This window comes from Nelumbo lutea, chromosome 4 (genome assembly GCF_056320005.1).
Source record: "Nelumbo lutea isolate HS-2025 chromosome 4, American lotus-T2T, whole genome shotgun sequence".
Lineage (NCBI taxonomy): Eukaryota > Viridiplantae > Streptophyta > Magnoliopsida > Proteales > Nelumbonaceae > Nelumbo > Nelumbo lutea.
This window is the reverse complement of record NC_142687.1, coordinates 28666210-28675714: the sequence shown is the minus strand read 5'-3', so window position 1 is coordinate 28675714 and position 9505 is coordinate 28666210.

Genomic DNA, 9505 nt, shown 5'->3' with positions numbered 1-9505 from the left:
AACACGGCACACATCTACATGATTTTTAGACTGAAAAATTGCCAATGTGTATTTCCTGTCACCTGTAAGCACGTATGTCCTTTGTAATGATCGTTCTGATGTTGCAATGCATAGCCAAAAAAAAACAACACTTTTAAATTCCAATATGATCTCGCTCTGGAGAGTGGAGTTTTTTAGATTTCTAGTGTTAAAAACAGTGGGATTACTCCTAGTTGAGCTTCTGTTTTCTAGATGGTTTCCAGATTTGCTTCACTAACCTCATGTTTGAAACTGAACTTGAATGAAACAGATGGTCATAAAGTCGCATATTTGCATGCCTGAAAGTTACTTTTTCCTTGTCAAACGACCCAAATTTAATATTACAAGCTCTGGTTGATCGTGATATTAAAACCCCACCTTAAAATTTTGTTGTTCTAGTCCTCCAGGGTTCTCTCTCTCTCTACACATGCGTATGCAAGGCTGCAATAGCCTCTATATCTTTTATTAAGAGATATTAGAGCTAAATCCACTTTTGATGAGTTCAGATGTGCATGTTAAGTTTGTTAACACCCAGGGCAACATTATCTCTTGGAAATTGGAAATTTGTTAGATTCTTGATTTGAATGGTTATTCCTCGTTTGGATATCGGTGCGTGCCGATTAGACCTGGCAACCGGGTTGGTCCAGCTGGGTTTGGGTCGGCAAAGGTTGCACCCTAACCCTCAATATTCAGGTTGGGGTTGATCCACAGGTCAGATAGATTAATGGTTCAATCATTCGGATCAACTGGTTTTGACCGTTTTCTACTAAAAATAGAGGTTTAACAGTTTGGTTTGAATAGTTCGAACTTCTGGGTCAATGCCGATCTGAAAAGTTGGTGTAAAAAAAAAGACCAGATGGTGAACCGTGACCCAACGCAATCCGACCCGAAATCTAGTTTCGGTCGGGTCAGCTTATGTTGCCTTCTTAGTTTGGGTTTCTAAGTTGGATTGGGTCAGGTTTGCAGGTTGGGTCGACTTTTGTCCGCCTAGGTAAAAGTTTCCTGAATAAGCCACGTTGATTTTGGGGATATACCGTGAACGGAATAAGTGGTGGCCTTCTCCGTTTTGTTAGGGAGGTGGGATCAATTGTCCTCTTTTATGACGCCAGTTACAAGAACTATTACGTACCCATCTAGTAGATTATGTTTGCCAAATACGAATTACTTAGCCAAATATTTCTTCCTTTCACAGTTACACTAAAAATAACCAAGTGTAATCAAAAGTTCAATATCTCAAGTCTGAACATCTGAGAAACAATCTTTGTCCGCAAAAAAAAAAAAAAAAAAAAATGAGGAACATCAATATGCAAAAACAAGTTCGAGAGAGAATCTTGGTTCTATTTTACTTGTAACGATCCCAAGAGAATCTAATTAAAAATTCCACATATGCATTAAATTATTATTAAAAAGAATACAATTACAATACTGATTACAATCGATTGATCTAAATGGAAATGTAAGCATAATCTGTCACTACCAACTTGGAATATCACGTCATCTGGTTCACCTTCGAGTAGACAATGGTAAGAACCCCTATATATATATATATATATATATATAAACAGCTTCTTGGACACTTTCTCATACAAAACCTTACTTACTACTGATGGATCAGTTACTATATCAGCTTCTCCATGCAGGATTAATAGCGGCAATGAAACCTGCTATGCATCGTACATGCTTTAAATCAACCACGGTGAAGGCCAAACTATAATCTATCACAACTAAACACTTTTAATATTGGCACATGCACTGTATCTTAGCTTTGGCTAAGCAACATTTTTGTTGTCTAAGAACAAAATATTTTCCAATGCTCCCCACAATTGAGGGGAGATTAGTTAAGTATCCAAAATCTCTTCATCTCTAATCGTATAGTTGTTTTCTTTTTCTTCTTTCTTTGTCAGCAGAGGTGAGGTACGTGCCTTTTTTAAGCAAAGCACAAAAATGTTAAAAAAAAATCAAAAAATGCCAAAAATTTTAAAAATGCAAAATATTAAAAAAATAAATAATATTAAATAAAAATGTAAACTTAAATTTTAAAATATATGTTTTAAAAAAACATATTATCTCAAATTAAAATACATAAACATAACATGTAAAACATATTTAAAATGAAAATTAAAAAAATAAAATCAAGCATAACATATAAACATATTCAAGCATTTAACTCTTAATCTCTTTATTCTCTTTCTGTTTGCATTACTTCAAATAGCTAATGTGATGTTAAACATTATGGATTTCTGATTCTATGAGTCACCTTTGTATCAAGTCTCTTGAGGCAAGTCCAAACAAGTCCATATTAAGGTCTTAAATTTTTAATCCCTATGAAAGAAGATTTTATAATTTTAAGTGTTTTAAAAATATCTTTTATTAGGATGAGTGAATGAGCAACATTAGCAAATATGAGACCCAACTGCTAAGCATAAAAAGAAACAGAAAAAAAAATGTATAAATTTTCAAAAGGCACATCTAGACTGAAGCACAAGGCGCACTAGGCTCATGCACACCAGATGCACACCTTTTAAAAGTGATGCGCCTAGGAACAATGTTTTTAATTTTATTGTAATATAGAACAACTAGAGGTTGTGATTGTTTACGATAATTGTGCTATGACAGCTTACTTAATGCATGGTTTGCTTTAAGCCATCCAAATATGAAGATGACAATGATGCATTTCTAGAAACTTGGCAAATAGTTAAGGAGTATACCTATGTCAATTTGAAAATCTTTCTAATAATCGGACCAGAGTGACCTAAACAACACTTAGTAGGGAAACTCAGAGGTTCATCCACAAAGTAAATGGATGAAACCCATTATCAAGCTCTTAGCACCAAGAGAATTTGAGGGGCTATGCTATAATAATTGTTACGATCATGGTTTTCAAAACCGGACCAGATGATCGGACCAGAAAAATCAGGAAACCGGTCAGATGATCGGTTCTGTTTTTCTCAAAAATCGGATTTTCCCCCAAAACCATTGATTTTGATCAGTGAATCATTGAATCAGATAGTTAACCATTTGAACTGTTGGAACCATTTTAACCATTTTTTATTTTTTTATCAGAACAGCCGAGTGTTCGGGCTGAACGGTCAAATCGCTCGACTAGATAACCGGACCCCTAACTAGTTCACTAATTCGGTTTTAAAAACTATGGTTACAACAAATATCTCCTTTCAAGACAAAAAAACTATTTATAATGGAAGGGGATGATGAAGCTGGTAATGATACTACAAGAAAAATCGGATTTATCAATGGACAAAACTGTTGCTAAAAACACCAAAAGATCGTTGCTAAAATCTTTAACAACGCTTTTTTGCCCGTGGTGGATATTATCGTGGCTAACAGTTATATTGCCTGTTGCTGAATGACACGTTTAACAATGGTTTTACTAAACTGTTGCTGAATGACACCTTTTTATTTACAAATTTGATGAACAACATTACAACTTCAGAAAAAATTATGTATTTGTATGATGGAGGATTTTCAAATAAAAGCTTTACACATTTGCACAAAATATCCATGTCTTTGTTCAATATTTACATTTACACAAGCCTTTCCATTATAAAAAGAAAAAAAGAAACACAATAAAAGAGAATTGACAAATTTTCCTCATTGCATCTAAACATTTGTTTATATACGCGTGCATCACACTCAAGACCTTCGCTCCGGTTCATAAACTTTAATCTACCAAATCAACAAAGAATGAATACTTAAGGATTGATATCAATACTTAGCTATATACATTAATTAATATAAGAGTTTTATATGCATTATACACTTACCATTGAATTAACTCAAGCAAGATGAGATCCAAGTGTATCTCCAAGAGTTGCCAAATTTCTACATTTCCTTAACAAAATTAAATCATTAATCATTATTGATTTTAAGGATATCTCACCCCATCCATAACCAAGTGCTTCATCACCAACCACCTTCAATATGTGACTACTATATATTTGTGGTTCTTAGCCAAGGACCTATTCAAGAAAATCCCACACCACCAGTTTTTTGGACATAATATCCTATTTAGTTGATGCACAAATCTTGTTGGAGTATACAACATAGATTTTTGCAGCAATCTGAGTTGGTGTATAGTTTTTGGTTGTAAATGTTGCATACTTGGTCTATACATGTAAATATGTGCTATTATAGTGAAGAAATATAATAATTTTCTAAAAAATATGTATATTAACCCAACAGATGTAGCCTCCATCTACCAGTCTCAATCTCCATGGTAGCAAGCTCTTCTGACCTTAACTCTAGACAGTATATATCCCATTATCATATTGAAGACAATATGTAAGGTTCTCAGTTTTAAACTAGTAATTGAACTGAATAAGCACTAGTAGATACTAGAAAGGGTGATAAGGGATTACATCATAAACCAAATGCAAAAGGTATTTATGCTTGAATGATAAAATGTCATAGAGGTTTAGCTCACAAGGACAATAAGGACCTCTACAAGTCTCTGACATTGAATCCAAGTGGGAAGTTGCTAGTAAGAGTAAATGTCTTTTTTAACTTATTTTGTTTTACCTTTCTCTCACACATATGTGAAAAATTTTCATGTAAAGGAGGTTTTCTTGTCCATCTCTCTGTATCTTTCTAAAAGTATCATTGATGAACTTTCTTGTTACCAATAAAAATGGCATGGAGGCAAAACAATAGCATCCTTAGGACAACCGAATGGAATTGAATTACATAGATCAACAATCCCAAGTATATGTTGTTGAATGTGGCAAAATTACTAATCAAGGGAAGTTTTGTAAATTCTTATATAACATAAGAAGGCTGACCAATAATATCTATTCAGGCAATTCTATTCAAAAGAAAATTTTCATGGTGATAAATCTTGTGGATTCATGATACATAGTGAGTTTAGCTTTTCTGAACTTTTTGGAGGTTAAATTGTGGATGCAATTGACTTTTATAGTGTTGAAGCTTGTTGTATCCTGGGGAGAGGTTTGCATAGCCTTGTTTGTATTCACAGTCACTACTGGAAAGGGCAACTACTGTCTAGAGACAAAATTACAAGCGTGCCTCAAGTTTTCGGAACTCTCTTCTTTCTTTCTTCCTCCATTTCCAATCAGCATTAATTCTTTCACTGCACTTTGTGTTCCTTGGTAGTTCCTTATTTCTTTTATTTACTCAAAACTAAGTCACTTTGGCTAGCTTAAACCCTGCAATTTGTGGCATGCAACAAGTCTTAAACTAGGGTTTGCATCCCATATGTCCAAAAATGCATGAAGTTATTCTCAAGTTCAAAGAAACCCATGGCAGAACAACAACTTAGGTGGGAATTTTGTAAGAGGAGCACTAGAGCAATGAAAGAATTTTCTGAATTCTAACAGTGTTTCCATCTATTCAAAGAAATCCGTGACAGTCCAAAAATGCATGAAGTTATACAAGTTTCTAAATTTTCAAAGAAACCCACTATTCAGTTGAGGCTTAGTTACCAAAACCCTAATCCATATCAGGTTTGGGTTGGAATGTCCTACAAACCAGGTCATTTCACCACTATTTAAGTGAAAGGTTCCCCCTTTCTTGCCTCACTATTACAACTAAGCATCCCCCTCCAATGATCATGTTTAGTTGTCCCTTTTATCAATTTCCTTATCTGTCTTGCCCCAGCCTGGCCAGCTCTGTGATGGGGTAAACCAAGCTTGGTTGCAAGAACATTTTCATAGGAAACCACATATAGGTTTCCTTGTCTTTCCCCTCCTTTCAGGTAACCTTAGGCTATGTTTGGTTTAAAGGAAAATGCAGGGAAAGGAAGAGAAAAATAGGAAACCTTTACAAAACTTGTATAAGCTCCCTTGTCTTTCCCCTCTTTTCCCTATCTTTTCCTTCAAATCAAACATCAGCCTTAAGGACACGTAAGTAGATTTTTAGGAGGAAGGGATGTTAGGATCATAATGAATTGTTTTTCATGGAAATAGCATTTGCTCATATTAGGCTTTACTTTAGGGTGAAGAAAATTTAAGTGAAAGGTGAGTAATAGAAAGGGTCGGTGTTTCTTATTGTAAATACAATTAGTTTCCATTCGCGTTTCAGATTTATAGTCCCCTTCTAGAGAGGACTGCTACTTGTTTTTATATTTGGTTCAACATAAGAACCACATTCATAGAAATGATCAATTCCAAGCTGAAGGTCCTTAAACGCCTCACGAGCACGGCGTCCCATGGGGACATCTAAATTAATCTTCTGCAATTCATCGTACGCCGGCGCCTTCGAGCTTCACTGCCGGCGCCATTGAGGTCCCTCTCGTCTTCCTGCTCTTCTTCTTCTGTGCAAATCCAATCCAATTATTTACGAAAGAGAAAGAAAAAAATCAGAAATAATTCAAAGTTCTTCCTTATATGCCGGAGAAATACAGGGTTAAAATACCATGCATCCAATGAGCATCGCGAACAAATTTTCCCGAAAGTTGCGGTTTTCATCAATGTCATCTTCAGAAAGAGATACATGCGTAGAAGCAGAGAAAAGCCCATACCAAAGTAATCACTTGCCATGCAGAGTTAACGAACCATGGATCATGGATGGAAGAAGTGCGAGAGGAGAAATGGAAGCTTTGCATAAAAAAAAATTCCATATTAGTACCCTGTACTTTAGGTCTAATGCCACTTTGGTCTTCCAACTTTAAAATGTGACAATTTAGTATCCAAACTTTCAAAATGTGTCAATCTAGTACCTGCTATTAATCAGCCTGTTAACCAGCCATATTAAGTGTCATTTAATTCTCTTTATAAACCATACCAAATGTTAATTAAAAATGAATCGTCCAAAATCCTTCTCTCTTCCATTAAAGAAAGTTGGGGTCACCAGAATGCCCATTGAAACGTAACCCCAACCTTCTTGAATAGAAGAAGAGGCAAGGATTTGAGACTGTTCACTTTTTATCAACATATAGATGGTTGATAAAGAAAACTAGATGACAATCAAAGGGCATTTGTGTCTTTTCAAATGTCACTTAACTGTTGATTAACAGGTTGGTTAATGATAGGTACTGAATTGACACATTTTGAAAGTTCGGATACTGAATTGTCTCATTTTAAAGTTCAGGGCCAAAGTGGCAATAGGCCCAAAGTACAAGGTACTAATTGGAAATTTTCCCTAAATTAATTAATGTACATAAGTAATTGGCTTTTACAAATTCTGAATTTCTGATCCGATTCTTACAAGAAAGAAATCTCCAACTTCCAAGCAATTATGGATGCATATGCATCTTGCATGTGGCATGTGAAAGTGCAACCTTGTTGTTGTTAAACCCCACGTCAGCCAATCTCACATTGGAACGGAGTTTAGAGTTCAAACGGGCTCTCCATAGGCTGCACACCACAACACATCTCCTCTGTGCACCAGACACTAGGGATGCAAACGGATCAGATCAGGTTTGATTCTAATTAGGATATATCGAAATCCAATATGACACTATTTATATCAGACTCGATTCAATCCGAAGATTTGATCGAACCTGATAGACTAGGATCTTGATTCAAAACCAATCACCAATCGAGAAGTTAGATCTTTGGATTTGATCTGATCCAAGTTGTTTTCTTTAAAAATTAATAAACTATTAAATGAAAAATAAAACATACCAATTTAAATAATGAAAAACAAAAAATACAAGTATTTTTTAAATAATTTTCATCATATACATGTTTTTTATAAAAAAAATAAATGATATAACAAATTTACAAAAATACAATATAAATAATATATTTATAAATAAATAAATAACATATATGTATTATATATATATATATATATTTATATAAATAAATATATAACATATACCGGATCGGACATGGAGTGATCCAAATCCGGCCTGAAGATTCGAACAGGGGTTATTCGAATTTGACCAAATCGGATCGAATCATGGTCTGATCCATTTGCACCCCTACTGGGAACATCTCCTGGGTATGAGGGGATGTGTTGTGGGGAGCCCCCCCATTCCAACTCGAACGGATGTACTAGAGAAAACTTGGGAGTTGGGATTGTTATTGTGAGCCCAGATCACCTGCCAACAAAATATGTTCCAACACCCTACCAACATCATCTAACACCGTATGTCTCATACATCATGGATCTCACTTTTATGGTGGGCCCTAGTTTTATAGTGAGATGTGCAATGTCGGATCATGTCTTGCTTGCCTTTTTTAACCAAAATAAAAAGAAGAGGTTTTTTATAGTTCAGTCCACCCCTAGAAATCTAGAGCTCCACTCTAGGGGTGGACTGAATCTTGATCGTGGATTGATGCCAAATACACAAGCAGGATGCAATTTATAAGGGGGCTACTAGTAGACTAGGAGGGGGCTGCAAATCAGATTTCTGAGGGTAGAAAGAATACTAACATGACACTGTACATCTCATACATGATGGGTCCCACTTTTATGGTGGACCCCGGTTTTGTTGTAAGATGTGTGGTGTCAAATCTAGTTGGTAGAGTGTTGGTATGTGTTTTATTTGTGGGAGGTCCCAATTCATCCACAATTAATTCTTCAACTCGATGTTCATGGAAAGAGTTCACATTGGCACCCGATAGTGCCTCACAACGCATCCCAACCGTGTATTGGGAACATATTCCAATAACAAGTATGAAAGATGTTTCCAATGCATTTTGAGATGTGCACGTGGGGTGCCTATAGTGCACTGATGCAATCTTCCAATGGAAACGTGCTATGCCCTAGGAATGGCACTTAGTCCGGATCAGATCCAAACATACTTCCAACAAATGATGGCAAATCACATGTCTCATTAGAGGAGACAAAATTTGCATGTGCAGTCGCTCATGTGCATAAGGAGTGTAGATCACCTACCAATGGAATACATTCCAACACCCTACCAATATGTTCTAACATCACACATCTCATACATTATGGGTCTTACTTTTATGGTGCCTCCTAGTCTGGTGGTGATCACACATCTCATACATTGTGGGTCTTACTTTTATGGTGCCTCCTAGTCTCATGGTCATATGTGTGGTGTCAGATTTTATTGGTACGGTGTTGAAACATGTTTTGTTGGGTAAGATCTCAATTCGTGCATAAATTCATCATTTCTCGATCAATAATTCCTACTTTTTAATTTTATTTCTTTTTTTCTCGAATGGTGGTAATTTTGCGAGAATTCTAGGGCACCCGACCAATTATGACCCTAATATGATCCATTTATCAAAACCGTGTAGTCGGTTGCTTCAAAGCATGGGAATTATCCACCATGGTCAGATCTTCAAAGGTTAGAGAATTAGCAAGAAAAGTTGGAGTTTCTTGTGGTGATTCATTTTCAATGATAAAATCACTTACCACTAATAATGTGGTTGTCTTTCACCCAAAATTCATTTCTTTCTTCAATTATATTATGTGTTTAATCTAAGGATAGTAGAGGTGACCCATGTGATGCATGGGCTGGTGTTAAAAATATAACTATGTTACATTTAGTTTCTTAACCCAATTGGTTGTCATGTGTGTGAATTAAATACATATT